This window comes from Protopterus annectens, chromosome 1.part2 (assembly GCF_019279795.1).
Source record: "Protopterus annectens isolate FY-2018-M chromosome 1.part2, PAN1.0, whole genome shotgun sequence".
In the NCBI taxonomy this organism is placed as follows: Eukaryota; Metazoa; Chordata; order Ceratodontiformes; family Protopteridae; genus Protopterus; species Protopterus annectens.
This window is the reverse complement of record NC_056727.1, coordinates 1,257,734,020-1,257,747,143: the sequence shown is the minus strand read 5'-3', so window position 1 is coordinate 1,257,747,143 and position 13,124 is coordinate 1,257,734,020. Positions and strand designations below refer to the sequence as shown.

At 46.4% G+C, this 13,124-nt stretch overlaps 1 protein-coding gene and 1 non-coding gene across 2 annotated transcripts in view; both read right to left on the bottom strand.

The window, feature by feature from the left end:
- The window catches only part of PPP1R8 (protein phosphatase 1 regulatory subunit 8), a 781,869-nt gene that overhangs the window by 364,246 nt on the left and 404,499 nt on the right, over positions 1–13,124 (bottom strand). The window lies entirely within an intron of this gene.
- LOC122792586 lies at positions 11,443–11,601 on the bottom strand. Its single transcript, XR_006363394.1, has one exon.

Below are 13,124 nucleotides of genomic sequence, written 5' to 3'. Positions count from 1 at the left end.
AGTTGCCTATGAACATCACCGGTATGTAAAAGACATTCCCCTCCATTTTAATGCCGAGGGAAGAAAACCGGCAGGTCAACAGATTGGTTAACTGAAAACCCAGAAATGACCTTGGGCAAGAAGGACGGGTCAGTACGTAGGAACACTCTTTCCCTGTGGAAAATCAAGTAAGGTCTCTTGACACTCAAAGCCTGCAACTCAGACACTCTTCTCGCTGAGGTAAGGGTTACTAGAATTAGAGTCTTCCAAGACAAAACGTTATATCACATGAATTAGAAGGTTCGAAAGGGGGGCTCGTTAATGACTGAAGCATCAAAGTCAAGTCCCAAGGCTCTATGGGGGGCTTTACAGGAGGTTTAACATGTAATGCTCCTTTCAAGAAGGTTTTGCACAGACGGTGTGACATAACAGAAGAATTAGCAAATCCATTGTGAAAATTTGTGACAGCTGCTAAATGTACAGTAATTGTCGATGCTGAAGCTCCTGCATGTAGAAGGATAGTCAGATATTGTAGGATCTGCTGAACAGGCAAAGAGAAAGGGTCTAGGTCATGATCTTTGGCCCATGTAGAGAACCTAGCCCACTTACTAGAATAAATTTTCCTGGTGGAGGGTTTGTGTGAAGCCAGAAGAATCTCATTGACAGGAGATGAAATATCAGGTAGCCCTTCATCATCGGAAGTGGAGAAACCAAGCTGTGAGCTTGAGGCTGTGGAGACTGGGGTGAATCAGTCCCTAAGGGTGAGATAGCAGACCTTGGGATTGATCCAAGATCCACGGACTGTGAATCAGATGAGGCCATAGAAAAGGGAACCAGACTTGACGGGACCAATAAAGGGGCAATGAGGATTACTTTGCTTCTCAACCTTTGAGCTTTCTGGAGGAATTTTGGGATTAGGGGAAATGGGGGAAAGGCATACAACAGACCCGGGGGCCAATTGTGTGTCAGAACATCCCTCGGTGACTCCTCTTGAGGGTGGGATCAAGGCAGAGTAGCTTCTGCATTTGTTGCTTAGAGGGGAAGCAAACAGGTCGCAGCAAGGCCTGGCCAACGGCGGAAGATCTGATCTGCTATTATAGGACTGAGGGACCACTCGTGAGGCATCAAGATGTTCCTGCTCAGATTGTCCGCAATAAGGTTGGAACTCCCGGGAATGTGCATTGCTATAAGAAAGTGGTTGGAATCTATCGCCAGGTGCCAAATTCTCATGGCTTCCCCAACACAGGGGGTAAGACCTGGTTCTGCCTTGATTGTTTTTATACCAGACGACTGACATGTTGTCAGATTGAACTGAAATGGTCCCGAAAGGGAGGGATGTATGGAACGTTTGCAACATTAAAAGAAAGTACAGTTTTGTACCTACCATAAATGTAGATGTCCGATAGGTATGCATCTGCAGTCCTAACATATGGGTTGTCCTGCCTCAGGCAGCCCTTCGGTCGGCCGGATTCCAAAGTCTGGGTCTGGCCTCGGCTGATGTCGCACTTCACCCGACGTCATAGCTGCTGGGGTATAAAGGCATCAGCCAACGCCATTCTCCTCAGTGTTTCTTGCCCCAGATGCCAGGTGCCCTCTAGGAAGGCTAAATTTGGATAAATGCAAATAATTCCAAACAGTAGAGATCAAAAAATATATATATATATACATATATACAAACAAATACACCATAATAGATTCCTCCAGCTAGCTAAAAGAGGGGTAAGTACCCTAGAAATACCACAGAGGGGAAGGAGGGTGGGTAATCCTGACTGCAGATGCATACCTATCGGACATCTACATTTATGGTAGGTACAAAACTGTACTATGTCCTTCAAGGATGCATCTGCAGTCCTAACATATGGGTAGAATACCATAGCCAAACTGGGGGAGGAGGCACTAAGATAAAGATGGTGTAGTCAAGATCCCTTGCAAAACAGCAGTTGCAAAACCTGCTCGGGATCTGGAGTATAAAGGAAGATTATAATGCTTGGCAAATGTATGCACGGAGCTCCAAGTAGCAGCTTTTAAAATGTCTTTGGTAGCCACTCCTCGTAGGAAAGCTGTAGTGGTGGCTGTAGCTCTTGTGGAGTGAGGCCTGATATTTTCAGGAGTTGTCTTTCCATGAAAAGAGTAGCAAAATCTAATGCAATTTCCTATCCATTTTGAGATTGTCCGTTTTGAAATTGCTTTTCCTTGCATTCCTGTTGCATATGCTACCAGAAGCTGGTCAGTTTTTCTGTTGGTCTTAGTTCTGTCCATATAGTAGCGTAATTGTCTGTGCACATCCAAGGTATGTAGTAGTCTTTCCCCCCTGTTCTGTGGGTTGGGGAAGAATGTAGGTAAATGAATCGCTTGGTTCAATGATACTCTGGAGACAACTTTTGGCATAAAAGTAGGGTTAGTTCTCAGAGACACTCTATCCTGATGGAAGATAAGGAAGGGCTGTACTGCCATTAATGCCTGTAACTCAGATACCCTTCTTGCTGAAGTGATCGCTAGCAGGAAAGCAGTTTTCCAAGATAAGAACTGTAAGTCTGCTGTTGCTGCTGGTTCAAAGGGGAAGTGTTAACTTTTCCAGCACAAAGTTGAGATCCCATGTAGGTAAAGGTGGTTTCCTTGGAGGCTTTACATTTTGATTCCTCTCAAGAACTGCCTGAGTAGAGGATGAGAGAAGACAGGAGGATCCATGTTGTATTCTGCTGAAATTGCTGATGCATGAATCTTAATGGAGGAGTAGGACAGGCCATTGTGGAACAGTTCTGCTAAGTATTCCAGGATGTGTGCTATGTTTGCCAATGAGACATTTTCTCCCTTTGCTGCACTCCAAATGAGGTATCTTTTCCATTTGGCTGAATAAGTTTTCCTTGTGGAGGGTCTGCGTGCCTCCAGGATAATGTCCTTAACCCTCTGAGATAAATCTGGTTTATTTTGTTTTATGCAATATTCCAAGCAGCTAGCTGCAGTGTTTTCAAGTTTGGATGCAGGATCTTGTAGTTGTTCTGTGTTAGAAGTAAGGGACATAGAGGTAGAGGCCATGCGTGTGTCCGAGACATGCTCCTCAGTAGCGGGTACCAATGTTGCCTTGGACAGTCTGGAGCTATCAGGATTACCCTTGGCTGATCCTCTTTGATCTTCAGTAGGACTTTGTACATCAAAGGAAGAGGTGAGAATGCATATGCTGTCAGGTTTTTCCAGCTGAAGGAAAGGGAGTCCACCCTCCAGGCAAGTGGGTGGTATGCTCTTGTGCAGAATTTCTTCAATTGGTGGTTGTTTGGGGAGGCGAACAGGTCTATCTCTGGCATTCCCCATTTCTTTGTTATGGCTTTGAAGATATCTGGATGCAGCATCCATTCGTGAGCATCCGTGGTAGTTCTGCTTAAGGTGTCTGCTAGTGAATTTTCTTTTCCTGGTACAAATCTGGCCTATAGTTGAATGTTGAGATTCAGGGTCACATTCCACAGGTCCACTGCCATCCGGCATAGAGGGTATGAGTGTGTACCTCCCTGTTTGTTGATGTACCACATGACTGTGGTATTGTCCGTCCTTATCAGCAGGTGACCTTGTTGAAGGAGTGGTCTGAATGCCTGGATTGCATGTTTCACTGCCAGCATCTCCTTTAGATTTATGTGTAGATTCAGCTGGTCTTGGGTCCATAGGCCTTGTATACACTTGTCCACTATGTGTGCCCCCCAGCCTAGGTCTGAGGCGTCCGTGGTGATGGTCTGGCTTGGATGTGGTTTGTGGAAAGGAAATCCTCTGTTCAACTGACAGGCCTGAGCCCACCACAGGAATTCTTGTTTCAGGCATGGAATTATTGGAATCTGGGCTTCTAGACTGTGCTTGTGTTGAGACCATACATTCCTTAGGTACCATTGCAACTTTCTCATATGCAGCCTGGCATGCTGAATCAATATTATGCAGGATGCCATGTAACCCAGGACTTGCAGGACTTTCCTTGCAGTAAGCTGAGTTTGTGTTGTTAATGTCATGAAATAGACTGGTAGTTGCTTTTGATTTTCTTCTGTGAGAAAAGCCATCTGAGTTGATGTTTCCAGTTCTGCACCCAAAAATGTTATCCTTTGGGATGGTACTAGTCTTGACTTTTGCATGTTGACTGTGTATCCCAAGGCTTGCAACAGTTGTATGACATTTTCCAAATCTTTTGTTAATTTTGCCTTGTTGTCCGCTTGTATTAGGCAGTCGTTCAGGTATGGGTAAATTTGAATTCCCTGCAGCCTGCAATGAGCAATTACTGATGCCAGGCATTTTGTGAATACTCTGGGCGCAGTAGATAAGCCAAAGGGCAATGCTGAGAATTGATAATGCTCTGATCCTGCAAGAAATCTGAGGTGTCTTCTGCAATCTGGTCGTATAGGGACGTGCAGGTATGCCTCCTTGAGATCTAGAGTCACCAGTTAAGACTCCTTGCCCAGCATGGGAAGAAGTTGCTGGAGGGTCAGCATTTTGAATTTTGGAACAATGAGGTATGTGTTCAGTGCGGACAAGTCGAGAATAGGTCTCCATTGATTTTCTTTTCTTGGTACAAGGAAAAGCCTGGAGTAAAATCCTTGGCCTTGTTCCATAGGTGGTACCTTTTCTATAGCTCTCATCCTTAGTAAGTTGTTGATTTGTCTTTGAGCCTCTGTTTTTTGGCTTGGTGGTAGGTTTGGCATTCCTCTCTCTTTTGGTAGAGTGTGGAAGTGAAACCTGTAGCCCTTGTCTATTGTTTGTAAAGTCCATTTGTCTCCTGTAATGCAATGCCAGTTGTCGGAAGATAAGGCTAGCTTTCCGCCCAAGGGTGCTTCCAGTTGTTCCCTGGTAGGCGGAACCAGAGCCAAGTCATTGTGTCTGTCCTGTGGAAGTGGTTGTAGTTGAATCTGTGGCAGCACTTCTCTGGTTGGCAGGTTGCCACTGACGTCCCCTGTAGGCACCCCTAGATTGACCTCTGCCTCTTGGGCGTCTTTTTCTGCCTCTCTGTGCTCTGGAGGTGTCTGGAAAGGACCAATTCTTCGAAGGCCAATTTCTGCTAAACCTCGGAGGTTGGACCTGTAAGAAATCCTTGACGGTTTGGACAGATTTTGCTTTTTCTTCCACTTTCTTTAGAACCTCCTGTGCAGGGGGAGCCAAACAAACTTTGTTTCTCCATAGGAGCATCTAGGAGTTTTGACTTAACATGGTCTGGTAAGGAATGTTCTTTTAACCAGGCATGCCTTCGAATCACTGCTCCAGTCATAGCTGATCTAAAGGAAGCCTCCAGTGCATCATAGCCACATTTTAAGAAATGGTTACTGACCTGCTGAGAGTTATGTACCAAATCCTGAAGGGACTTGCGGTCTATAGATTCAGGAGAGGACAGTTTTTTATTTAGCTGGTCTAACAAAAATTCCTGGTACTGAATCATGTGAAATTGACAGTTTAAGGCCCTGGCCGAAAGAGTAGCAGAAGTATAAACCTTTTTACCCCATCTCTCTAATGCTCTAGATTCCCTTTCAGAGGGAAGAGGGTCTTTGGCAGAGGCAGCTGCCACACCTTTAGGGCCCGGTGAAATGGTTTCTGGGTCTGCAACAGGAGCCTTATACAAGTGATAGTGTGTGTCCGGGACCCTGTAATATCTGTCAGGCTTGGCAGGGGCCGGAGGAAGAGAATCAGGGGCAGTACAGGCATCATTATATGCATCATCAACAACTGTTAGTACTGGAGGAATGGCTAAAGGCCTATGTTGTGGTAAGTGTAAAAAAGTCCTTAGCCTTTTCCTTGAATCTGAAAAATCCTGGCCCTGCCATTGGAAGTGTTCCCTCATAGCATGTAGGGTTTCCCCAAAAGAAAATTCTTCAGGAGGAGAAGCAGAAGGAATGGAGTCTTCTGCATCAGAATCCTCATAAGGAGAATATGGGCCTTCCTGATGGTCTGAAATATCTGAGTCATCCGAGGAATAGTCTGTAGAGACAGGTTCCGGGGGTTCAGTCCTAGACCTCTTATCTGGAGGGGGTTGAGAGGCCCTGTCTGGGTGAGGCTGGGATCCCCTGATCAAAGAAATAAGATCCTCAGCCAGGCTGAGTATTTGGGAACTAGAGGTAGGCCTGTGTGAGGGAGTTTTAGCAGGTAAGGCCTTAGAAGATTTAGCTGCTTTAGCCCTGGAAAAGCAGCTTGATAGACATAGAAGCAGGGGGTCTAGCAGCCCCACGTGCAGGGGTAGATATGTCTAAAGGAATAGTGTCCGACAAATCCTGGGTGCCTGCTTCTGTAGCAGTAATTTCAGTAGCAGATTCAGCCATGCACTGTGAGGCCTCGGCTATCGGAGGCATGCTTTCGGCCGAAGGAAGAACCGAGGGCTCGGTTTCAGCCGAAACAGAGACACTCGCGGTTGGCCTAACCGTGGTTTCAGCCGAAACCTCGGACCGCGAGTGTCGGTCCTTTTCCTTGCGTTTTTTAGCTAATTGTGTAGTCGGAGTCTCCGACGGCATTTTATATGCAAAAGCAGGACCAAAAAACTCCTCTGCAAACTCCGACCGACGTCTAAGCGTCCGTCGGTTGAAGGAAGCACAGGCTAGACAAGCTGATACGTCGTGGTCTGGGCCTAAGCAAGGAAGGCAGTAAGAGTGGAAATCCTTATGAGGTATTTGTTTCCCACAAGTTAAACAATTATTTACTTTGTCTGACATCGGCTGAGGCAAGAAAGAGTCCCCAACGGGGTACTTAGCTTTTTAGAAGTCTTCGGTAGTAGAAATCTCTGGATCTGACCGACTGGCACTTGCGAACAGCTTCTGCTTCGGGCACCGCGCGGCAAGAAAGACTGAGGAAAATGGCGTCGGCTGATGCCTTTATACCCCAGCAGCTATGACGTCGGGTGAAGTGCGACATCAGCAGAGGCCAGACCCAGACTTTGGAATCCGGCCGACCGAAGGGCTGCCTGAGGCAGGACAACCCATATGTTAGGACTGCAGATGCATCCTTGAAGGACATCTGCCCTCAATTCCAGGACATTCATGTGCAAATTGGCCTCCATTGCGGACCAGGTGCCTTGGACTTTCTTTCCCTGGAAATGCCCCCCCCCCCACACCACCCACCCACACGCAGGGAAGCGTCTGTGCTCACCATGGCCCTCGGCTGGGGAAGGCAGAATGATTGACACCCAAGATTTGATTCTGGCTTCATCCACCAAAGCATTTCTTTCCTGCAAAGATTTGTAAGGCGTATCAAGTGATCGTCGAGAGGATGGGTTAAGATAGACCATTGTGAAGAAAGGAGCCACTGTACTAGTCTCATGGGCAATCTTGCCAGTGGAACTAAGGTAATGGTTGCTGCCATAGATCCCAGTAATTGTAGTACAAGGCGTGCTGGTACAAAAAAGTCTGGAGGAGGACTTAAATCTGGCTTCTTATTTTCGAGAGCCTGTAAGGAGGAAGGGAAGCTTGGCAGTTTGTTGTGTCAAAAATCGCTCAAATAAATTCCAGCGTTTTTGTGGGGACATTTGAGATTTTTCCTTGTTGATCGTAATCTCTAAGCAAAGAGCAAGACCTTGAGTGTAAGACAGGCTGTGGATGAGAAGATTCCTGGTCGTGGCAGCAATGAGCCAATTGTCTAGATATGGAATCACCTGGAATCCTTGTAGCTGAAGATGAGCTACTACAACTGCACATTTGGTGAACACTCTGGGGGCTGTCGAGAGACCGAATGGCAGTACCCTGAACTGGTAGTGATTGGCTCCCAGACGGAAACGGAGAAATCTCTGGGAGCACTTGTCCATCTTTATGTGGTAATACGAGTCCTGGAGATCTATAGAGCACATCCAGTTGTCCTTTCCTAGAAAGGGGAGGATGGACTGTACCGTGACCACCTGGAATTTCTGAGGTTTTATGAATCTGTTTAGTAAGCTGAGATCCAGGATTGGTCTCCAGTCCCCTGTCTTTTTTGGCACCAACAAGAACCTCGAGTAAAACCAGGATCCTCTCTGGTCTTGTGGGATTGGCTGGATGACTCTTCCTTAGCAGCTTTTCGGTTTCTAAGGCTGCTACCTCCCTCTGACTGGGTGGAACATCGGGGATTCATTTGACGGGTCTGGGAGTTAGATCAAATGAAATATGGTAGCCTCTGGATATTATTCTCTGTACCCGTGCATCGGTAGTGATAAGTTGCCAGGCTTGTAGATGCTGGGAAAAACGACCCCGACTGCTTCTAGAGGAAAGCAAATCGGGCCGCTGCTCAGGAGCGCTGGTAGGGTCGACCGGAGAAAAAATCTCTAGCGCCATGGTTGCACGGACCCCCTCTGTCCTGAAAGGGTCATCTTCCGGATGAGTTGCCCCCTCTTCCCCAGGGGGATTGCTCACCACAAGTGTCATGAAAAGATCCTTTGGACTTCTTGAACCACAATTTTCCTCCCCTCTGGTTCCTGTAATAGGATCTCTGAGGGGTGGAAAAACGTATGCCCACAGCAGACAAGGTCTTTCAGTTTTTCTCACTTGGTGATAGTGTCTCTCTTACTTTGGGACCAAAAAGGGAAGATTTGTCAACAGGTGCGTTGACGAAGGAAGATTTAAAGTGGTCTGCGAAATCACACAAACGCATCCAAGCATGCCATCTCATGGCGATGCTTGATGTGATTGCTTGAGCTGCCCCCTCGGTGGTGTGAGATATTAAGCGCATCGAGGCGTTCGAGATAGATTCAAGGGTAGCCAGCTACAAGGCGACAGTGTCACACACCTCATCAGGCAGTATCCCCACCAAAGAGGTAAACATTTCTGAAATTAGATCTCTTTGGAAGCGAGTAAAGTGTGCCAGACAGTTCAGCAAAGGTCGCTGAAGCGTAGGTCCACTTCTCCAGTCTGTCCATAGACGGAGACTCCCTGTTCAGGGGATGAACAGTGAAACTACCTTCTGCCAGTTCCCTCTCGGTGGCCGCCACAACCATGGAATCAACTACCAACTGCTTGGACCAATTGGGCTGGTCTTTGGGGGGTTGGATAAAATTTTGTCTGGCCTCCGGGGGACTGGTTCTACGTTGTCCAGGGCCTTCCAGGCACGCTGCATGACATGATCAGTTTTACAAGCTAATCTGCAGGTGGGCTCACCCAGGAAGTAGATGGCCGAGCATGGAAGGCCTGCAAGAACACAGATTCCTCTGAAAAAGGGTTAGAGGACTTCCAGTCTCCCCCACTGCTTGAGAATCTCGAGAATGTCTCCAAATGAGACATCTTCCGGGGGGAGACCGAGGGGACCCTTCTTCATCGCAATCAGTGTCCTCCATGATAAATTCCTCAAGGGAATCAAGGTGCTTCCTCTTGGACTGTTTCTTCCAGGGTGGCTCCCCAGTGGGATCTTCTGAGGATGACTCCGGAGAAAGGGTTCCCCTTCAAGGGAAGGTCTTGCGGCTCCCGTGCTCGGGATCCCAGATTAGGGGGTTTTGGGACAGCTGCATGCTAGAGGGGGGGTTCTGGTGTCTATGCCATTGGTACTGACAGAGCCTGTTGAGGCAAGGACCCTCTCCCATCAACTGGAAAGCAGGCCCGCCCGAGGAGGGATGGGAGCCTGGAACAGAGAAGGACAACCTCAGAACCGGGGTCACACCCCGCCATGAGGAGCCCACCTCCAGGTGAGGAGCTCCAAGAGGACTGGTAGCTGTCAGTGGAGCAATGGCCATAGACAGTGCCAGTAAAAAAATAGCTGCTAAACTAGGAACCATGGTGCCGACAGCCCGATCACTGCTCTGAGAGAGCACCGGTTCCAGTGGAGCCATTGTGTCAAGAGTAATCAGTGCCAACAGGGAAACCTTCGATATCGATGTCTCTGGGGCCTAGGAAGAGGCCAGAGGAGGATACACTGGTGAGTATGCCATGAAAGTTTCCATTCCAAAGGGGATGGAAGTCCTAGCAGGGGTGGGAAATCCTCTAGCTGCCAGAAGCTGGTCCACAACCCTCACTACCATCTTGTTCTGAAAGGCTCCTGGTGGATCTGTAGGAGGCTGCTGAAGGAGAGTCAGGTCTTTCAAGAAAGGGGCTAAATGGGTGCCCCGAAAAAGGGTCGTAAGTTGGGAAATATCTGGTTCTGGGAAAGGTGTTCATCCTCTGGAACTGACAGGGTCACAGTCTGTGAAGCCGTATAGGCTATCGACACCGTGGCCAGGGATGGCGCAGATGTAGATACGGTAGTCAAAGCCAGTGTCAAGACCAAGGACGGCACCAAGGAGAATGGTGCCGAAGCTGGTACAGTAATAGAAGTTAAAATTAGAGGCTGTACCGAGGGGGAAGACATAGAGCCTGGTGCTGAGGTTATCTGCACAGAAGGCACTGGAGAAGCTCGGTGTCGACTCGGTTCCAAAACAGACAGAGATGTAGGAACAGAGTGACTACATTTCTCTGTGTTTGTTAGTCTTAGGAGGTGGTGAGACCTTCATCCCAGAGACAGCCGCTGAAAAAGGAGTTTTTATCATGCCCTTTAATATCAACTTGTTTTTGCACTCAGCCAAAGTGCAACTGCTGAAGCTGGAACAGACATCACATGAAGCACTGACATGGTCAACGCCCAAACAATAAATGCACCAAGCGTGACCATCTGAGTTGGGCATCTTACTCCTGCATTTATCACACTGCTTAAAACCCAATTTGGCTTTTTCAGACACAGTGACAAACACACTAGTCTAGCGACAAGGTAAAACAGTCAAAAAACAGCAGCAAAGTTAAAGAGAAGAGTTTTTTTTTATTTTTTTTTATTTAGACTGAAAGAAAAGAAGAGTACCAACAATGGTACTTTGAAATACCACAAGTGGTAGGAAAGAGGGCCTACCTAAGGTAGGAGAGAGGGACAGTACCAACGATGGTATAAAAGGAACAACCAAAGGTAGAGGGTAGGGAATAGTACAAGTAGAGGAAATGAAAGATGAAAAATAGCAAAAAACTGGCTAAAAGGTTAGGTACTGATAGGAATTTACACAAAAACTCTATTTGAGAGAGAAGGCTTGGCACATCTGTCGAGGAATGCAGCAAATGAGATCTTGAGAGACTATGAGAGGGGCATTATGGGTAGGTCTTAGCTGAGAGTTTTTGGCTGGTGCAAGCTTGGAAATGGCCATGTCAGTTCCGAGGATGGAACCGAAGTCTTAACAGTAAGGAATGAATAAAGATTTACATCATCAGATCATCTGTTTCCCACTGCACTTTCAGCTGACACCAGAGTATTTTTTAGGGTGTTAGAGTAATAACAAAAGCTTAGACTGAAAAGAAAAAAAAAGGAGAAATTAAGGCTTTTTTCCAGATAGAAAAATATTGTAGATCTTTTATGAAGGCTTGAGACTAATGAGCAATAGCTGGGAAGCTGGCCCAAAATGTTGAAAAGAAGAAACATTCAGAAATGCAGAAGCAGCATAAATCATACCACCAGAATCAGTTGCAAATGGAACCCCGTCAGAAGACACAGACAACCTAGCCACACAGCTTATCAAATTTATCCAGTAAGCTCTCTGCAGTAGTACTCTGTGCCAGTGAGTAATAACCCACGGTGAGTCTTCACACAATGAGCTTAAATAGCTCCTGGCATATTTAATTTGGCACCTTTAGACCCAGAAATCACAGTGTTTCCCAAGCCACGATAAGCACAGGACACAGAAGACCAGGCTAGTATCTGGTGCACTGAACCATTAGAAAACATTCTAACCACAAATGAGTCTAAAACAAGAGCTTGCAAGGACTGGCCTCAAAGTGTTACTTGGCATATTACACATTTCCTTCAGAATGGCTAACACTTGTAGCACTAAAACGAATGATATGTGACACGTTAGCAGTACTGGTGGTTGACTCAATCTTTTCAACAGTCATTGTAGAAAAGAGATCAGCTTCTCAGTTACGCCCTGATAACTTAGACCTTAGCATGTTTCAACTCCAATTAAACATACTACAGATTTCAGTTGGTTAAATCATGTTACAGATGCAGTGAACTCAACAAATTACGTGCGAGTATTCTGACTGCACCATGTCTCTGTCAAGTATCACAATGTAGGATGCACATTACTGTAATACTGTTTACACAACTACAGCTCCTTTGCACTATGAGCAGAATAGCTAAAAACAAGCAGTTTACTACTTGGTGCCTCACAGAAATGACTCATGATGCAAGTGTGCACAGTAAACCTGGGCCTTTGTGTCACAATTTAATGCAACACATTTAACAAGCTATACATCACAGGCCCTTACAGAAAGGACACACAGAAGACCGTGTTTGTATGGATTATAATGTTATCATTACACAAGACACACAAGCATTGAATACGCTTCTCTTTTTTATGTACCTCTACCCAACAGTCAAGACAAAATACAGTTGTGTACACTTACCATATGTTAGAGTGTATTCACTGCTGCAGTCATTACATTAGGGTAATCATGCTGGCAGGTTGCCCTCAGCCAGCCTGAATTCCAAAGTCTTGGGTCCTGCGTCGGCTGCTGTTGCCCCTTCCCTGACGTGAGGTCATCAGGGGTATAAAAGCAGTAGCAGACACCATTTTCTTCAGTTTTTCTTGCCCCAGATGTCAGGTGCCCCTTAAAAGGGTAGCCAAATTTTATATATATATAAATCAATAAATGCACCAATATACATTTTACTTTCATCTATAAGCAAATACACCACATAGGTTGTATAAATCAGAGAAGGAAAGATAAGATCCATAGAAAAAAAGGGGGATGGCGGGTGGGTAACCTGGACTGCAACAGTGAACACACTCGAACATCTACATTTATGGTAAGTGTACACAACTGTACTATGTTCTTCGTGTTTCACTTTTGCAGTCATTACATTTGGGTAGAGTTCCAAAGCTATGGTTTGGAGGCTGGAGCTAAACAGCATTAGGAGTGGCTATGAGGCCCTGCAGAACTGCAGTGGCAAAGCCTGCCCTGGATTTAGAGTAGAATGGCAGATGATCATGCTTTGTAAAAGGTGTGCACTGAACTCCAAGTAGCCGCCTTTAAAATGTCTCTGGTTGGTACTCCCCTGAGAAAGGCTGCTGAAATGGCTGCAGCTCTGGTTGAATGTGGCCTAATGCCCTTAGGCACTGGCTTGCCATGGTGTGAATATCAAACGAATGCAGTGGCCTATACACTTTGAGATGAGAAAGCCTTTCCTTGTGATCCTGCAGCATATGCCACTAGTAATTGCTGTCTTCC